This window comes from Lissotriton vulgaris, chromosome 5 (genome assembly GCF_964263255.1).
Source record: "Lissotriton vulgaris chromosome 5, aLisVul1.2, whole genome shotgun sequence".
NCBI lineage: Eukaryota > Metazoa > Chordata > Amphibia > Caudata > Salamandridae > Lissotriton > Lissotriton vulgaris.
The window spans coordinates 1,401,186,411-1,401,207,503 of record NC_141693.1 but is presented as its reverse complement, the minus strand read 5'-3'; positions in this window follow the sequence as shown (position 1 = coordinate 1,401,207,503).

Here is a 21,093-nt window from a genome sequence, read left to right as displayed (position 1 = left end):
GGTATGAACCGGCGAGTGATAGTCTGCTTGGTCAGGGCGGACTAATTGAAGACTGAGTTCTGAATGCCCCGCCCCCCTCTGCCCTACTCGAGTCCTGACTCTGCAAGGATGAGTGTATTTGGAAGAGACTATGGGTCTTTTGGAAGAGATCTGGCTCTCTGTGCGTGTATCTTAAGGGCTTAAAGCATAGGAGGTGAATTTAGCATTGCTCCATTTTTGGATCCTACAATCGGACTGGTGATCCTCCATTTTGATGGGGCCATCAACATGCCTCTCCTTTCCCTGAACCTCACTAGGATTTGGATCATGATGGCCTCTTGGGGCAATTGAAACAAACATAGGACTAGGTTGCTGGACACAATAATAGGACTATCTCTGCCTCCAAGGGCCCTCTAAGTCTGTGGGCATTGGTGGTAGCCATCTTGGAAAGGGGCCAGTGTTTTTTTTCTCACTGGTTGCACACTTGGGTTCAGTGATGCCTCCATAGTTCTGATTATTCCGCTGCAGGGCTACTACTAATTCCTAAATCAACTGTTATCACACAGACAATTCTTCGAGAACTTCAAGTCCGCCCCTCTACACACACCAGAGTGCTCTCTTCTGCAATTAGCACTACCCTCTACCAATAATTGTCAACTTTAACCCCTCTCTACTTGCTCGGGACTTGAACTTTTGCGTCAACCTTAACTGTGCCCTACCATCATCATGTCACAATGCACCTCGAGCGCCGCTGACCTCATTGCTCAGCTAGGTTCAAATGCATGTAAGATCATCTACCCCGCCAATCTATCATTGAAAGCAAAAAAGACCTTCAAACACAATCTGCTCAAATGATGGCCAGTAACACTTACCTTGGACACATTTACTTCATCTAAGGGTGCTGCAGTATTCTACACTAACAGACGAGCCCAGTTGAAAAGGACTCTTACCTCTATGCTGAGAACCAAGCTACCAACCAAAACTCTGCACGGTTTCTGCCTGACCACGCTACCCTCCACTGCCCTCAAGGCAGATTTGACCATCTATCTATATAATAATGGGTACATCCTTATTCAAGCCACTGTATCTTTATGGGGATCAAAAACAGACTTAATAATAATGTCATCACCTTATATCCATCACAACAGTTCCCCCTCTATATCTTCCCATGCGGCACTCTATACCTCTACTTCCTTAAATTCTATATCCTAAGCCCTACCTATGGGCCTTACAACTACATTGGCACCCTCGATACCCTATGCCTCTTCCTCTCCCACTTCCGAGCATGTTCATTTACCTATGTACTGCTCTGCTCTCTCCTACAACAAGAGGGACATACCAAATATTTCTCCCTTTGGACTGATCTGATAACCTCCCACCTAGGGGCTGCACCCAGCGGTTCGCCTCCTCTCCCCCTCTTGATGTAAAATTGCCCATCACCTGCCTTACTCACTGGCCGGTCTGTCCGCTCCAACAATATAAGGACTGTGCATTACACCCTCCACACTACTTACCTTGACTACCCTGTTAATCTTCCCCCAGGGGCAGGCATTCCTTCCTCAATGGAGTTGGATAATGCTACTGACCCCAGTCCTTTTCCACGCAGCACTGTCTCACCTTACTCTGCCTACTGCGCTTCTCCTAGTGCCGGTTTTGAAACCAATTTGCCTGCTACCAAGCCCTTCTTTGGTGCAGTGCAGCTCACTCCTGCATCGTAATCTACCCTTGGCTGACGACAAAACCACGCTCAAGCGGAACTCCATCTCCCCATGTAAATGTGGTAAGGGACCTACTGGCCCTTCCAATTCCTTCCACACGTCGGAATCCTACCCCTTATCTATTACTAGGGAGCTGAGGAGTGCTCTAACGGGCTTTACCTTGAGGAGAAGTTTGCTGACCTCAAGCAAGATCTCCGGGGTGTCAAAGAGATTGTGTAGTTCCTACTACAATTCTCCATGAAGATGGAGAAGGTATGGAATATACTCCCTCCTCTGGGTAATGTGCAACGCAATCCTCCTGGAGTCTTCGGGGATGGGGACAAACAATCCTTTACCTGATTCCCACCTAGTTCGGGCTGGAATGCTAGGCTGCTTCCTAACCATCAATCCAGACCACGTAGGTTACAGACTCAGCTCTCGGAGGAGGACACCTTCGCTCTTGTTCTTTCATACAATGGCACAGTGCCAGGCGCCTCCTCTACTCTGCTATGAACATCCCCCGCTATTTCACCGAACCCTGACAGAGAACCAGGTTCAACGCCAGATCGGTAACCTACTCCAAATTACTACCACTCGTCAGGAAGAGATTAACACCTCCCCCTACATTAATTTGATGATGATCAACTGTAGATCAGCCGTGAAACATGCTGTGGACATCTCTGCACTCATATTAGCACAAGACTTGGATTTACTGATTCTAACAGAAACCTGTCTCAACAAGGCCTCATCCCCTATTCTTGACATCTTAGTCCCGCCTGATTGTACCATAATACAGTTTGGTCGCCTGGGGAAAATCGGGGGGCAATGCTTTTAGTCAGCTCTCCAGCTTAACTATAAAACATTCTCAGAATGTTCTGCTATCTTCCTGTGAACTGCTAGTACCAGAAATTTGGAATAAGGGCAAGGTTGTCTGTGTGCTTCACACAATTTACTATCCACCGGGTGACAATTTGCTCTTCATAGAGCAAATCATGTAAGTTATCAGCTCCAGTTCAGATCAACCATACCATATCTTCCTCGGATACTTCAACCTCCATAGGAATTACACCAAAGATCTTTTAGTCAACTCCTTTAAGTCTTTCCTCTCGGATCTCAACTTATCTCAGTTCTGTAAGGGACCTACCCACACAAAGGAGCAACCCTCGACCTCATTATTGCTGGAGACAATATCATCCAACTGGATAACATCCTACCTTGTCATACAAAACCAGAGAAATTCGGTTGTTATAGTTAGTTGAGCTAACTATAACTCGTGCCCCCGCAATGCACTTCTGATGACGTTACATATTGCATGATTCATGACATGGTCAGTGACATCACTGATGACATCTCAAATGACATCACTGATGACATCACTAATGACATCATCCACGTGATAATCTGATGCACCTCCTCACACCCAAATATAACCTTTGATACACCCAGTCTAAAATACAGACTACCATTTTCAAAACCATGGACACACCAATACTATTTGCTACATACCCCCTCACTGATTCCTAGGTGTACACACACGCCCACTCATTCACCCATACAGTCACTCATACATGCACTCACTTATCAATAAAGCACTATCATTTGTACTCATACATCTATACAGCCACTCACACATTGCCTCTCATCCACATAGTTACTCACACACCTAGTCAATCATGCAAAGAATCATACACACTTCCATTTACTCACCTATACAGTTATACACACACCAGCTCACTTATTCATACAGATGCTAGCACTATCTTACTCTCTTACACAGTCACTGATACATGCACACACTCATCCATACAGCCACTCTCACAATCCCTCACTCTCACTTATAGTAATGTATATACGCCATGTTAGACCTGGCATCTTTGCATGGTTTCCCCCTATCTTTTGCCTCTACCTCCTGTATTTTTGATGCTGTGCTGGATTTCGTTTCGTTTTACTGTTCAGTGTCGAAGTGCAAGTGCTCCCTGTGTAAATTGTTATTGTGATTGGTTATCCATGATTGGCCTATTTGTGTCACCAAGAAGTCCCTAGTAAAGTGCACTGAGTGTGCCAGGGCTGGTGATAACAAATCCTACTAGTGTGCCTGCGGCACTGATTGTGCCACCCATATGAGTAGCCCTAAAATGGTGTCTCAGGCCTGCCACCGCAGTGCCTGTGTGCAGCCTGTAAACTACCATGTCAACCTGGCCAGCGTCCCCACTGACCAGGCCTAACCCTTCCCTTTCTGTACACATTGGTCACCCGTATGGAAGGCCCAAGTTACCCCCTTGTGCAGGGGGCAGTGTATGTGAAAGATAGAACATGTACTTGTGCAGGTGACATGCTGTTGTAGCGAATTGCAGCCATTTTCGTTTTTCACTATTGCAAGGCTATCTTGCCCCATAGGCTATCATGGGAATGCTGGCTACAGTGGCTACCAGCATAGCATATCTTCCCATAGGAGCAAGATAGGACATAAAAGGGGGGGCGTGGCCAGCAGCATGGCTGGCTAGGACGTGCCTCGCCGGAGCTCCGGCCGGGCTGCATCATAATCCGACGAACACAGACACCCCGGGGAGCACAGCCTTACATGTACAGGTGTGTGATCACGGCGGCCACCCAGCGAGCAGCTTGAGGGATCGACATCTGCGTGGGGCAGCCTGAAACCTAGACGACCGGAGCCTGGGCCGGGAACGACCGCGGAGTGCAAAATGGCGACTGTGGTTTGGATGACGGCTGAGACGGAGCAGAATGAGCTTATGTCCCTGCGTCAATAACGGGACAGGGTCGGAGCCACCACTTTATCTGCCCTAGCCTGTGCCTCGGTGAGACAGCGACATTGGTGCTTGACCCGGAGCAGGAGACGCCCTTTGGTTCGGCCGCCTTTGCCAAGATGGCGGCCGACTGGTGACTGACCCGGTCCCGGGGAGCAGCGGAGAAAAGAAGCAGTTTCCCCTCACTGCACGGCGGAGGTGAGCGGCGGCGGAAGAGCGCTTCGCTGGAGGAGCGGTCCCTGTCTACGGTAAGGAGCGGAGGAGCACGAGGGCCGATATCGCCGAGGTGAGCCTGTGGAGGAGGGGCTGCTACGGCGACAGCGGTGGAGGTGAGCCCGCGGGGACACGCACCTGCGGCGGGGGCCGCCTGGGAAGGGACCTTGTCGTACCGATACAGGCTGCCCACGGCCCCCCCCTGCACCATCACTCGGAACCCCGCCTGCGGGCTGCACCCCCTGCCCCCCCCACCTACCCCGACACCAACCGGAGCACCACACGGTGGAGAGCAGGGTGCACTGGGGCCGGCGATAGGAGACTTGATACCATTAAAATGATGAGTGTACCACATGCCCTTTATACCATTTCTATGTTACCCTTTAAAATCCCAAACTACTATTTCAAGCAAATTTGACTCTATGTATACAAAATTCCTATGGAATAAATAACAGGCACACATGTATTGCCCTCTCTAACCTGAAGGTCTGAAGGGGGTGTACAATTCCTAGATTTTAAGCTTTACAATTCTTCTACTTTTATTCAATAATTTAATGCTATGATTAACAATTTTCAAGATCAACCTATTCCAAGATGGATTACCTTTGACACTCTTTACCGAATGACTTTTCCTTTAAAGATCTAATTCTGCCAACTTGCTAGCAAGAGGCAAGATGGCGGCAGTGTCCATAGCTGTGTGAGTGGCTTGTGAGACGCGCTCCCAATGAAGAAACTCCCTGCGTGCTTTCCTGAATCGTAGTTTACCCTTCTTCTCGTGGAAATGAACGATTTGAGCGGGTAAACATTGCGAAGGTGTTTTCTTTGATTTTTAGCGAAGAAAATGAAATAAAACCGGCATAAGCACAAAGTTTTCAGAAATCAGCGTTTGGCGTTCGGCTCACCTGCGGCAGCGGCAGCGGCAGCTGCTGGCTCTGCAGTCAGTCTTCGCACATTGACAGATTGGAGGCAGTACCTGCGCCGGAGAGGCTCTGAAAGAAGATTCGAAGCCCCGAAAGCTACAGGGAAATAAGCAGTGAGAGCTATGGCACCGGGCATCAAGACAAGAGGGGCAGCCGCTGCAACTGTGGAGTCAGCGTCCATCATTCCGCCGGCAACACCAGCTTCCCCCACCTGTTCGCAGAGAGAAGGGCTGCATGCCAGCAATTGGACAAAGGATACAGGTAGTGCTCGGCAGGTCAACGGAGCAGAAGGGGGCTGCTTCCCCTCTGCCACAGACAAGTGACGCGCAGAGAGAAGGTATGGCACCAAAATCATTGGTGGTACCGGACATCTTTAAAAAATCAGCTGGGAAAGGAAAGCATGATGATGAGAAAGTAAGTACTACTTTGGACCACCTTCATTTTTCTCTTCATGGGAGAAGTAACATTTTTTAAATGTTGGTTCTCCCTAACTTCCTGTATATATTTAGAACAATTAACTTAAAGTTCGACAGTATATACTTTAAATATTTGGAGAGGATGTGCTCTCTTTTTTTGTTTGGGTACCGTAGAACCAGAAGGGCTTATAAGAAGATGATTCTTCCAAGACTTCGGGGGGGATGGGGTATCCCATACTTTTTAATGTATTATTGGGCTCAATGATGCAGTATATGGGGCCATTGGTTGTTGGGAATAATGCTCCGATTTCCTTAAGTCATAGATCTTCAATTTATGATTTTGGTTTGGGAGGTGAAGCTAATGGGTGTTTAGTAACGCTATTAGAACCGAGCTATTACAAAAAAAACAATATTTAAAATTCTGGAGGCAGCGTATAGAACTTGGACACAAATTAAACGACTATATTCTATTTCAAAATGTAATTTCTACTTCCAATGATCTTTCGCAACCATGTGACATTTAATTGCGGGCTTAAAGGTATAAGTTCTGCAAATTAGAAGTTTCATGGTTAAGAAATTTGGTGCAAATATGAGCAAACTATTTGTGAAGAACGTTCTTATTGAGAAAATGAGGAGGAACACGAGGATAAGGCAACATTATCAACAATTGGTTGAAGCCCTCCCAGATGATTTAGAGGAGTGTCAACGGAATCGGAACACAAAGTTGGGGTGGAGGACCTCAATGTATGCAAGCCGTTGAAACTTGCTAATAGTGTCCTGATGACAGGAAGATTACAAAGCCAGCAATATATGGCTTTGTATGATTTATATTACTCTCCTAGGAAGGTCTCTCAGTGGGAAGGCGAAGTCGGGGTTAATTGTAACCGGCTGACTCAATCCATATGTTTTTTTCATGCCCAAAATTGGTGAGATTTTTTCAGGAGTTGGAGGGTTTTTTAAATATTATTTTTCGAACCCCTATAGTGATTACAGGGGATATGGTGATCATAGGGGTAGGCTCAGACTCTGCGGGTAATGCACTTTTGTTTATTATGATGGCAGTGGTTCGGGCGTGTTTCATCAATGAGTGGATAAGTTCTGATCCTCCCACCATTTTGAACTGGATAGCTAGATTGTTGGCCATGTATAATCTTGAATCGTCCATCTATCGAACAAAAGGGAGAAGGAAGAGAAGGCTGGGAGCAAAAATCTGGTCTCCTATTTCAGATTGGATTTCGTAATTGCTGGGGGGAGTGAGCCGGGGTGATTAAAATAATAGAAATGTAAGGGGTTTATTTAGGCTAGGGAGGGAGGACTTATTAGAGAAACATTATGTTGTTATATATTGTTATTGCTTAATGTATTTTTTCTCTCTTTTTCTTTTGTTTTCTTTTTTTCTTGTTTGTTTCTCCCTCTGGTTCCGATATGTACTATAATAATGTAAAGTAAGCTGTATGTTTCCTAACGTGTAGGGAGAAAATGGGGTTGAAAACGTAATAAAAATATATATATGTTAAGAAAAAAAATCTAATTCATATGTCAACATGTAATTTTAACTCCAAAAATGCCATTTTGAATTATTCACATTGATTACTTCATAAAATATTTTCTGCTAACCTTAGCCTAAGTTGCTCAACAGATCTTTTTAATTTAAGCATTGAAAGGAGAAGGGTATTATATTTGTTCACCAATTTCTAAACATAATTCTATTGTATCTTTTCAATGCTTACAATCCCAATATTAATTACCTGACTCCTTCTTGAAGGAGATTAAGCTGATTTCCTCTTCTCTTCATTGTTTATTTTCCAAAAACCAAATGAAGACTGACTCACTAACACCTGTACCTATTACATTTTTGGATACTGTTTTACGTGACACTATTCCCAAAACTGCCTTCATATACAAGACATTATTAGTCTCTGTTTCCATTAGAACTGAAGTTCTATTGAACTGTTGTAGGAAGCCTATTCATATCTTGTGTTTTCTTCAAAATTATGAAATGAAATTTGGCATAAACTATTCACTACCTCTAAAGCTGTTCTCATTCCACAGTCACTCTTTTTTATTTATAATAGAGCTGAAATCGCTCCAGAATCAGTCACTAAATTTGACTCATCAGCTTACCCTTTATGCGGGCCATGTTCTAAACATAACGGTTCTTTAATACAAATGTTATACAACTGTTCTCATGTTACAACTTTCTGGACTTTATTTTGGTCCAAATGTTTAAACATTTTTCATTTCATGTATCTTTTAACCTGCAGATGTTTTCTTGTTATCTTTACCAATTATCTTTGATCATTTTGACCTAAACCTCTATTGTTTGATCTTTTTTATTGCACTTGGTTTTAAGTTATATTTTTCTCCTGGAAATACTTTTCTAAATTATCTGTATTCACATGGCAGAATGTTATATGCAATGAACTTAAAATACATACTGTATCTTCATTAACATTACCTCAGAAGGTTAAGGTTCTGATTATGATGTTGGCGGATGGGATATTTTGTCACATACATGACAGATTTTCCGTCTGATTATGATGTTGGCGAATGGAGTACTCTGTCACATACATAACAGATATTCCGTCCATCATATTACAAGTTCAATTCTAGTCTATGAAACTTGCAATACTGCAGACAGGATATCCATCCTATTTGTGACAGAGTATCCTGTGCATCAAGGTAGTAATCAGGCCTTAAAACTATATTGGTTGCCCTTTACTACTTTACCTCTCTTGGCACTCATCAATCTCTTTACTCACTCCTCCTTTCTTCTTTTCTTATTCTATCTCTTCTATACATTTTTCTGTCTTGTTCCTCCTTCCTGTCGCCTTCCTCTTTCTGATATTTATTTAGTTTTTTAAGTTTGAATCCTCAATAAAAATATTTGACATACATTTAATTCACTTCATAACCTGCATCCAATTATTTTTTTCTGTCTACAGATAATTGAACACACAAAGGCCAAGATTTGGAGGTTGGCAGACAACACAAATGTGATGAATCTCCTGTTCACCTTATTACAGGTGCATCATATCCTATGGCACTTGTAAAAGGTGGACATGAAATTCATCATATTTGTGTTAGATTAACCTGTCTACCAAACTCTTAAATTGGTCTAAAATCTGAAAATGTTGCTGACCACCATATTTTGAAAACCAACAGCTTCCAAATCATCCCCAGGTGCAGACTCAGACAAAATGGATTTTTGCTTAGTCAATTCTTGAAAGGAATGCCAGACTGGTAGATGTTGCTTAAAGATGTAGTAGATATGCCATGATTTTCTTAAGGAGCTTTATCTGGTTGAAACAAGCAGAAACAACTGCTTTCACTTGATCCCTAATACTTAATTTCCTGTTAAATCTGCAACACAGGTGTTTTTTCACTGTTGCAAAAGTTGGAGGAGGTAAGCTCAATTGTTCTGAATAGACATATGAGCTCGAGAAATTGGCCTAGCCAGGGCTTCATACTGAAGGCCAATCATACAGTGCATAAGGAAAGTATAATCCACTCTATTAGCAGCATCTGAAAAGTAAGTACAATTAAGCCTACTGGGTGACCTGCATCCAGGTCCATTCTTAGATCAGTTAGGACAATGCCACCTCATGCCACCTTTCCATTTCTGTCATGCATCAACTTGCCAGGCCTCTTCCCCATCCCTTACCCTTCATATTTAACCTTAGCAATTTCTGTTTCTGCATGTGCATCATCATCAAGTGGGAAATCAGAATGAATGAGGGCCAACCAGACAGGCTCATCACTAATACTGTACTTACACCTCAGACAAGAACAGCAACAATTTTGGGTATAGCTTAGTATGAAAATTAAGGATGGGCGTAAAATCCGTTTCGCGGGTGAATTTGCGGATTTTCCGCTATTTCGCGATCCGCGAATCTCGCGAAATCGCGGTAAAATCCGCAAATTAGCGGGGACGAATTTTCAGCCAAGCAAGGGTTACAGCAGCAGGTGCAAAAGTTGAACCTAATTTCTTTGTAACCTTTTACAAAAGGGTTACAAACAAATTAACTTCAACTTGGACACCTGCTGCTAATTGCTTCCTGGCGCCTCGTTGCCTACTTGCAACTATTCTCTGACCCTGCTCTGACCCTTGAAGCAGGGTCAGAGAATAGTTACAAGTAGGCAACGAGGCACCTGTCCAAGGATTTAAACCTCATCAGGAAGCACTTACAGATATAAAAAACAGGAAGAAGGGAGATGATGGCAAATACACCCATTTTGAGTTGTCAGGAGGGGTTAAACTAAAAGAGACCTTTACAGCACAATTTTCATATGCATTTTGCTAAAAATAAAAAGCTGTATGTTCTGTAGGGGCAACTCAGGAATCTGGCCCTTCAGAGATCCGGCCTCTCTTTCTTTCTCTCGTTCTCTCTTTCCCTCTCTTTCTATCTATCTATCCATCTATCTATCTCTCTCTCCCTCTCCCATAAACGACTGCATGGGTAACTTCACTATGCAAGTGGCTCGCGAAGACGCAAAAATCCCCGCGAACACGCAAAAAGCCCCGCGAACACGCAAAAAACCCCACGAATACGCAAAAAAACTAAAATCCGCAATTTCGCACAAATTTGCGAATTTTGCGGATCGCAAATTCGCAAAATTCACCCATGCTTAATGAAAATCACACCCATATCAGTCACACTTCCTTTGGAGAAGGATCTTCTTATTCTTCCGCTTACAAAAGCATCACACCATGTTTAACAATCCTGATTTTTCTCCTTTCAGTCACTCCACGCTTTTGCTGCACATCACAGTAACCAAATAGAACAAAAGAATTAAGCAATCAGAGGGAAGGCGCAAGTGCTTTTTAGGTTGAGCAATCGAGACCTTGTGTATATACTTTAGTATATACTTATATGTATATGTACTTTGTGGGCTCTGGAGATAAGCCCTAGGACTTGTCTGCTTCCGCTTAGGGACTTTTGTTTCTGTCCTACTGCCTTTATTTAACTGTCTTGATAGAATGACCAGTAGAGGTCAGTAAAATACCAGAATTGCTTTCTGCTGACGGACTTTCTTTTTTAAATTTTTCTGGCAACTGCCTCTATATAACTTTTGTGATAGAAAACAAACAGCAGAGGTCAATAAAATACCAGAATCACTTTAGCATTTTCTAGATTCCAGTCCATGGAAATTGTCTTCCACAAGCACCAGTAGACAATAATATTTTTTTCAAATCTTATATTTTCAGTGATATGACCACCTAACGCCCTGATTTTCTATTATAAACAGAGCTTTGGGCTATACCATTTCCCGCTGAAAGGCAATATTTCTCTCCATGTGTTCCCATAACTGGCGTGTCAAGCAGTTTGGTGCTTAATTTCCTTCCATGTTAAAGAATGGTTGATGTTTCAACACCCAGGCTAATGTGCTGCATAACTAAATACATATAAGGTCCCAAAGGCGAGACAGATTGCATTGCAAATGCTTGTTTTAGCAGTACTCACTGCAACCCTATGAACTGCTTCATGTCACGTTTCTGCAAAGCATCACAAGTTAGGTGCGCACGCAGACTAAGGTTCAGCGTCCAGTGTTAAAAGCAAGAAACAGCACTTGAACTCATTGTAGGATAGTGTATACTGAACTCTTTGAGTAAGGACATATTTGTTTGTTGTATCCAGTGTAGCCTGTGTGAAGTAAAACTGAGACCAGGTTTCCATGGTGAAATCACAGGGTTGTGAGGGGCACACTGTTACTAAAATACTTATAATTTCATGCACAGGAGAAGATGATGTATAGGTAAATTAGTGAATTGCCATGACTGCGAGGAATCTAGCTGGAGTATAATGGAAGTATAGAACTAGTGACGAGGGGGTTTGATCGTTATTGTGCAGTTTTGTGGTGTTGAAGAAAAGCATTCCTGATAATCTCCAGTGCACAGAACAAGTGATTAGAGATGGCAGAAGGGACGGCACAGGCACGCAAGACCACCTCCTGTGATGACCTGACAACTAGATGACTCTATGGCCCACTTCTTTTTCTTCCATCTGTTTGTCCTTTACTGCCATGTTCTGTCCATTTGTCACAAACAGAGATCAAGGGGCTCTCAGTGCCAAGGCCAGCACAAAAGCCCAATAGGGCTGTAAAGAACATATCTTGTGATGCTAGTTGACTGGCCAGCAAGCTGGTCACAAATATTTCAACAATGTTGGCTATCAGGGAGGCTAGCCTCTAATTTGCCTCTTGATTTTCATCAAAACTAGCCTTATTTTATAACAACCAGTTATGGATGGGGATGGTCTTAGTGGAAATCAAGCCGTTTTTCTATCAGTGCTGATATGACTTGTATGACAAAGACTGCAACAATGACAGTCAGAGATTTTTAGACTATAGCAAGCCCTGATCTGCATAATCCTGAATGGGAGGGAGCTGCTATAGTCTTAGCATGTTACTATTTACTCAAGGAAATTATCTCGCCCTTTGGGCCATAGAAATTGTCTTCCACAAGCACCTGTAGACAATACTTTTTTTTCAAATCTTATATTTTCAGTGATATGACCACCTAAGGCCCTGATAACAATTTACTGATAAATGAGTAAATATTGAGCCTTGCTGGATAAGAAGGAAATTAGTGACCTTGGGTTGACTACATCGGTGTAATGTAATAAAAGGAATTAATAGGATCTTTCATAAGCCTACATAATGCTGGACCGGAGTTCAATGCTTGAGAAAACTCATTCTTATAAAAAGACATGTTTACATTGATGAGGTTGGCTTAGTTCTGTTTTCACTTGGTTTTCTACATAGTCCAAGCCTCTTCCTGTGGATGGATATGCCATTTCTTTCAGACTGCCAAAGAGCGAGCCTCTTGACATCTAATTCAAAGATACAAGCAGTCCAGAGGGTAAAAGAGCCTTTGTGTGTGCATTCCTTGCTTTATGGATAGATGCTTCAAATGTCAATAAGAGAACCCTTGAAGGTCTGTTGTTCATATGGATTCACAGAAATGGTGACCCTAGTCCAGTGAAGAACAGTAGCAACATCAGCCTCTTCTACTTTTATTTATTCCTTAGTGAGCCCTGGCTTGGGATTTCAATTTGAAGCCTTTACCTACAAGAGAAAAGTTAAAATGAAGTTGAAAAGTGTTCTTTTGACACCCTAGGTATAATACAGGTAAGCTTTAATACCTGACATGGGGAAGTAAAATCTAGGGTGTATCTCGCAGAATGCGTGGGCACACATATATTTAATGAACAAGACCTAGCAAGGATAGGCAGTCATGCAGTACCAGACTCTGTCATAAAGAGAGGGCCTTCAAACCAGGGACAAAGATCTTCCAATGCAGTAATTCTAAAAGAGTTGACCACCAAGGTACACATTAGTTCAAATTAGATCCATAAGACAGTGTAATAAAAATCTAGCGGATTCCGCCGGTGGGCCTCTAGTAGTGGTCGATATACTGATTCAAACTGAATGGCAGAAGACGTAAATTGGGAACATTGAAAAACCAGGCCCTCTTTACCGTATGCCGTAGAATAGGAGCAATAATGAACATGAGATGAGAGAGACCGAGAAGACACCTCCTGACAGTTACTTCCTGCTGACTGAAGCAGGTTCAGATTCTCTGATAAGGCCATCATGATGCCAGGAGCACAGGACTCATTTAGATAGGGGTTTCTTATGGTTTAGCTTCATTGCACTAATGACTATGTTCTGATGATGCAAACACAAGCAGATGATGGACAAAGCGCTGAACTTTTTCAGACACTCACCCTCAGTCACAGATCTGGGTTGAATCCATCATCGTTTTTTAGCTCACTTCAACACCCCAGTTCAGACCCAGATCAAGGGAAATCAGCGTTGACCCTGTGGTTTATGAGAACAGTCCAGCCCAAACTGCCAAGCCAGGTCTTCCCTGGACTGGAAACAAGCATCCTGGGAACGGTTTTGGGGTAACACTCCTCATCAGCCATGCTAGCTGGAATCCAGTGACAAGGTGAGCAAGGGACCCACGTATGGGCATACCCAGCCAACTTAGGGTGAACAAAGCAAACACAAGCAGATGATGGACAGAGCGCTGAGGTTTTTCAGACACTCACCCCCAGTCACAAATCTGGGTTGGATCCATCATCGTTCCTTAGATAACTTTGCCACCCTGGTTCAGACCCAGAGATATGCAAATCAGGCATGACCCTGTGCCTCATGTGAACAGTCCAGCCCGAATTGCCAAGCCAGGTCTTCCCTGGACCAGAAACAAGCATCCTGAGACTGGTTTCAGGGTAACACCCTCATCAGCCAGGCTAGCTTGAATCCAGTGCCAAACTGAGCAAAGGCCCCAGGTCAGGGCATACAATGCCAACTTAGGGCAAACAAAGCAAACACATGGAGATGATGGACGGAGCACTGAAACTTTTAATACACTCACCCCAGTCACAGATCTGGGTTGAATCCATCATTGTTGTTTAGCTCACTTCGCCACCCCAGTTCCGACCCACATATATGCAAATTAGTCTTGACCCTTTGCCTCATGGGAACAGTCCAGCCTGAACTGCCAAGCCAGGTCTTCCCTCAACTGGAAACAAGCATCCGGGGGCTGGTTTCTGGGTAACATCCTTCATCAGCCAGTCTAGCTTGAATCCAGTGGCAAAATGAGCACAGGACCCACGTCTGGGCATACCCTGCCAGCTTAGGGCGAACAAAGCGAACGCAATGAGAAGATGGACGGAGTGCTAACACTTTTTAGACAATCACCCCCAGTAACAAATCTGGGTTGAATCCATCATTGTTCTTTAGCTCATGTCTCCACCCCAGTTTAGACAGTATTGACCCTGTGCCTCATGGGAACAGTCTACCCGGAACTGCAAAGCCAGGTCTTCCGTGGACGAGAAACAAGCATCTTTGGACTGGTTTTAGGGTAACACCCCTCATCAGCCAGGCTAGCTTGAATCCAGTGGCAAAGTGAGTAGGGAACCCACGTCTGGACATACCCTGCCAACTTAGGACTAACAAAGAAAACACAAGGAGATGATGAACGGAGCACTGAAACTTTTCAAACACTCACCCCCAGTCCCAGATCCCAGAATCCATCATCGTTCTTTAGCTCACTTCGCCATCCCAGTTCAGACCCAGCTATATGCAAATCAGTATTGACCCTGAGCCTCATGGGAACAGTCAAGAACGAACTGCCAAGCCAGGTCACCCAGGACTGGAAACAACCATCCTGGGACTGGTTTTGGGGTAAAAACCCTCATAAGCCAGGCTACCTTGAATCCAGTGGCAAAGTGAGCAAGGAAAGCAAACACAAGGAGATGATGGACAAAGAGCAGAAACTTTTCAGATGCTCACCCCCAGCCTCAGATGTGGGTTGAATCCATCATTGTTCTTTAGCTCACTTCGCCACCCCAGTTCAGACCCAGCTATATGCAAATCAGCCTTGACCCAGTGCCTCATGAGAACAGTCCAGTCCAAACTGCTGAGCCAGGTCTTCCCTGGACCGGAAGCAAGTATCCTGGGACCGGTTTTGGGGTAACACTCCTCATCAGCCAGGCTAGCTGGAATCCAGTGACAAAGTGAGCAAGGGACCCCACGTATGGGAATATCCTGCCAACTTAGGTAGAACAAAGAAAACACAAGGAGATGATGGACGGGGCGCTGAAGCTTTTCAGACACTCACCTCCAGTCACAAATCTGGGTTGAATCCATCATCGTTCCTTAGCTAACTTAGCCACCCTGGTTCAGACCTAGATATATGCAAATCAGTCACGACCTTGTGCCTCATGGGACCAGTCCAGCCCGAATTGCCAAGCCAGGTCTTCCCTGGAACAGAAAGAAGCATTCTGCGACTGGTTTCAGGGTAACACCTCTCATCAGCCAGGCTAGCTTGAATCCAGTGGCAAACTGAGCAAGGGCCCCAGGTGTGGGAATAAAATACCAACTTAGGGCAAACACATGGAGATGATGGACAGAGCACTGAAAATTTTATTACACTTACCCCAGTCACAGATCTGGGTTGAATACATCATTGTTGTTTAGCTCACTTCGCCACCCCAGTTCAGACCCAGATATATGCAAATTAGTCTTGACCCTGTGCCTCATGGGAACAGTCTAGCCCGAACTGCCAAGCCAGGTCTTCCCCCGACTTGAAACAAGTATCATGGGACCGGTTTTGGGGTAACACCCTTCATCAGCTAGTCTAGCTTGAATAAAGTGCTCTGAGTGGACCTCAGTGCGGCGTTCGACACTGTAGCACATAACATCTTGCTACAGTGTCTGAACAGAGGTGGCATCTCTGGCACCGCACTGAGATGGATCCAAGACTTCCTCAATGAGAGAAGCTTTCAAGTCAGGCAGGGAGACTGCTATTCAAGGGGGGTGCCTCTGGGACAAGGCGTGCCGCAGGGCTCGTCATTGAGCCCAACCCTCTTTAATATGTATGTCGCGCCTGTTGCATCGATCGTGGAGAGCCATGGCCTTCAACTAGTCTCCTACGCCGACGACACGCAGCTGGTGATCTCCCTGTCGCAGGCGCCCTGTCTTGCTGCCGATGGCTTCCGTTCGTGCATGAAAGATCTAGCCGAATGGATGGCCAACAATTGTTTGAAGCTGAACGGCAGCAAGACAGAGGTGCTGGTGGTAGGGAGAGCCCAGTCTGCCTGGTCGCCGGCATGGTGGCCCTCCTGCCTTGGACCTACCCCAACCCCGTGCCTAGAGGCGCGCAATTTGGGGGTGTGGTTTGACGTAGGGCTCACTTTTGGCCCCCAGATTAATCGGGTGGTGGGAGTCTGCTTCGGGATTCTGAAGAAGCTGAGAAAGGTCCTGGACTTACTCCCGCTTGAAGCACGTCAAACCCTGGTTCATGCCCTGGTGACAGCTAGGGCGGACTATGGGAACCTGCTGTACCTGGGGGCTCCAGAAAAAAGCATGGCCCGGCTACAAGTGCTGCAGAATGCGGCAGTGCGTCTGATTCTCAGACTGCCTAAAAGGGCGCCTTCTAAGGCGGCCCTCCAGCAGCTACACTGGCTCCCGGTGAGGAGAAGAGTGGAGTACAAAGCCCTCTGCACCTGTCATCGCATTTTGAATGGCAGGGCACCCGCCCCTCTGACGAATCTGATCAAAGCGTACATACCAACACGGGCGCTTAGATCAACAGGGGGGGGCCTACTGAGGACTCCAAGAATTAAGAAGGCCCGCATGGGAGGCAGGTCTTTCAGATACTTGGCGGCAACCAACTGGAACAAACTGCCAACGGACCTGCGTTTGGAACCAGATGAGGCTAGATTCCGGGCAAAACTAAAAACTTATCTTTACAGTAAATAATGGCCCGCGCTGTTTTTGTGTTCCCTGTCATCTGCCTATTCCCACTTTCAGCGTGTGGACACGCCGGTGTGCGTAATCGCAGCGCTCAATAAATGTCCCAATAATAATAATAATAATAATAATAATAATAATAATAAAGTGGCAAAGTGAGCATGGGACCCACGTCTGGGCATACCCCCCAACTTAGGGTGAACAAAACGAACGCAACAAGATGATCGACAGAGCGCTGAAACTTTTTAGATACTCACCCCTGTAAGGACCCAGAATCAGTTAGCATTCTAGTGCTAACAGTGTAATCACACTAAACACCCACCCACCACTGATGTCACTGGTCAGGTGACACAGCTCTAATAATAGGGGCCGAGCGCACGTTCTCTGGCCCAGTTGCACCATGTATCCAGAGTGTCCTGTAGTCCCAATATTTGCAGCATGAGGGACTAGAGCCCCGACCCTACAATGGCAACGAGGTTGGAGCTGTGCCCAGCGTGTCACAGCACAAAGAAAACTTGAGGAAAAGGGGTAGAGTGAGCTGCCAGCATCGAAGGCACACCCCCCTGCGAAAGGAGCCAGCTATTGAGAGGCCAGCGGGGCGTGTAATGAGCCCCGGGCCTGAAGGTCAATGAGAGAGTGACCGGGAGCCCACCCCGCACCTCTCCAGCCCTGCCGAGTGCTGCTGTGCCGAGGAAGGAATACAGAGACACAGCGGACTGACTGGAGCCAACCCGCGTCGGGCGCAAAAGAGGCCCCACCGATTGGAGACCGACGCGGTGCCCACCCGCGAAGCAGAATGGCCCAGAGGTGAGCCCTGGGGCTGATATTGTCCGCGGGGGTCGTGCGAGCCTGAAGCGACCCCCTTCTGACTGTGAATTAAGCAGAGCCCACCTGCATGGCCATGGTGCCCTGCTGAGCGTGATGCGGCCGACAAAGTACATTACATGATAAAGCAAGGCCAGCGGAGCCCACCCGCGGGCTGCCTGCAGTGACCCCTGTCCCACCGCTCAGCGTGTGACCAAAGCTGCTGCAGCGGTGGGGTGAATGAGCCCGCAGCGGGAGGAGAGGTGCTGTGCCCAGAAAAACTGAAGCGGAGCCTACCGGCGATACAGGTGGACAGTGTCCCGTAGTTACAGTGCCCGGCGACACCTCCTGCACACCCCCACCCCGGGCAGCGTTGAACTGCACGAGACCTCTGCGGTGGGGGTCAGAGCAGAAAGTTAGAAGCATGCCACCTGCAGCAGCCCGGAGAATAACGCCAACACCTCCCTAACCCAGAAAGAACGCCAGAACACCCCGTGAGGTAACGGAGAGCGACCTGAACACGAAGCAAGAAGGAGTGGTGACGTAACCCTCCGCACCCAACGAAGCACAGGCAGAGCGCGGACAAAAGCTCGCCAACGCTAAAGCACCAGAACGGAGTGAAGAGCGAACACACGCAGAAGATGGCGAAGACAGGAGCACCACCACACGAACCAACGGAGATTCTGGAACCCAGCAACAGAAAGTGCGAATGCGCTTGACACAAATGCGCAGCAGTGCAGACAGCAGTAGCCCAAAGCAGCAAGACACAAGGAACACCCGGAGAGCGCACCCAGATGCGCAGCGATGCAAGCCAAACTGCGACGCAAGGAAAATGGTTGCGCAAACAACCCCCAGAATTGAAGACTCAACACAAGAGCAACCTGACCACTCAGCCTGGTCACAAAGCACGAAGCCGACCAGCCAGATGATCGCACCAAGAAGTTGACTAGCCAAATGGTTGCACCAAGAAGCCTACCTGCCGGACATCGGCAGAAGGGACCAGCACGAGGTCCAAGAAGCTCAGCACCACGAAGCCTACCTGCCGGACATCGGCAGAAGGGACCAGCACGTGGTCCAAGAAGTTCAGCCAAGGCGCAGTCCGTGGACATGGACCAACGAACTTCAACTTCACAATTAATGGAGACAACCGAAAGAGGAAGTGAAGGTCGGGACACTAACCCTGGGAGTTAAGTGACAAGAAGATAGTGTCCTAGGACTAGGACAAGAACAGGAGGACACATGCAGAGTGCGCGCACTGCACGGGGAAGCCTGGCCAGGAAAGATGAAGAAGATCGAGCCAGGTTACGTCGCAAGAAGAAGGAAAGTGGCCACCGCCACTGAGGAAGAAGGAAGGAGAAATCAGAGTGGAACACTGCCATCTCAAGAAGAAGGAAGAAAGATCAGAGTGGCCACCGCCACTGAAAAAGAAGGAAAAAGAAATCAGAGTGGCACACTGCCATCTCAAGAAGAAGGAAGAAAGATCAGAGTGGCCACCGTCACTGAGAAAGAAGGAAGGAGAAATCAGAGTGGAACGCTGCCACTGCAATAAGAAGCCGCCCCTGCGGAAAGAAGGAAGGTGACAGGCACTGGAACACCTGAGTGCAGTGGAAGACAATGCCTGGCAAGTGCACTGGCAGCGCAGACCGAAGACAGTTACCTACGAGCCATCCACATGGCGATCGCAGAAGAGAGCAAGCTAGACTGTTGGCGACATCTACCTCTGGGGTTGAGCGGAAGATTGGATGGCGAGACCGCTCAGGCCTCCGGAAGCGGAGGAACTGACCACCTCACACCAGCCCGTAGCAACCCAGAAATCAGAGGCCGCAATGGACTCTGGTGGCAGCAAGTCCCGCACAGTTGCGCGTCTGCAGGACCCAAGGGGATGAAAGCCTAGCGAGCAAGGAAACGAGTCGACAGCCCAACCTTAAGGTGGAACTAGGACACAACGGTGAGGCTCGTGGAGCGCCCTGCTCACGACCAGAAGGCTATGGTAGAGTAACACAACCGACAACACCAGTCCAGTGAAAAACTGGTAAAGAGGTCCTCCCGGACGTCTTGTGAGAGAAGAACACCGGCGAGAGGGGCATCATAGTGAGAAGGATGTTTGCACCTACTCTCTTCACCTGCCAAGAGACACACTGAAGCCTGCCCGGAAGCATCACGGAACTAGCATGGAAAAAAGAAGCCAGAAGGCAAACAACACCCATGTCATCCATCTCTCTCTTTAACTATTCAGCGTCACCAAGAGAGCAAAGCAAAAGCAGGGCTGAGAACAACATCCAGACGGCACGGACAAAGTATAAACCCGCCGAACAACTACAAGCCAAGCCACAGAGAACTATTTGCCCTGGATGCAGGAACTACACTATCTGCGGCTTGCAAGCAGACAAAGAGACTCGTTTAAAACCACTAGTCCAATGTTATATTGTAGTGTTTTCTTTCCCCACAGGGTTTTGGACATTTTCCATTTGGTTTGATTTTCACCAATTTTGGGAGGGATGTAAGGACCCAGAATCAGTTAGCATTCTAGTGCTAACAGTGTAATCGCACTAAACACCCACCCACCACTGATGTCACTGGTCAGGTGACACAGCTCTAATAAAAGGGGCTGAGCGCACATGCTCTGGGACAGTTGCACCATGTATCTAGCGTGTCCTGTAGTCCCTTTATTTGCAGCATGAGGGCCTAGAGCCCCGACCCTACAACCCCCAGTAACAGATCTGGGTTGAATCCATCATTGTTCTTTAGCTCACTTCTCCACCTCAGTTCATACCCAGCTATATGCAAATCAGTATTGACCCTGTGCCTCATGGGAACAGTCCACCCTGAGCTTCCAAGCCAGGTCTTCCCTGGACCGGAAACAAGCATCCAGGGACCATTTTTGCGGTAACACTCCTCATCAGCCAGGCTAGCTGGAATCCAGTGACAAAGGGAGCAAGGGACCCATGTCTGGGCATTCCCTGCCAACTTAGGGTGAACAAAGCAAACACAAGGAGATGATGGACAGGGCACTGAAGCTTTTCAGGCACTCACC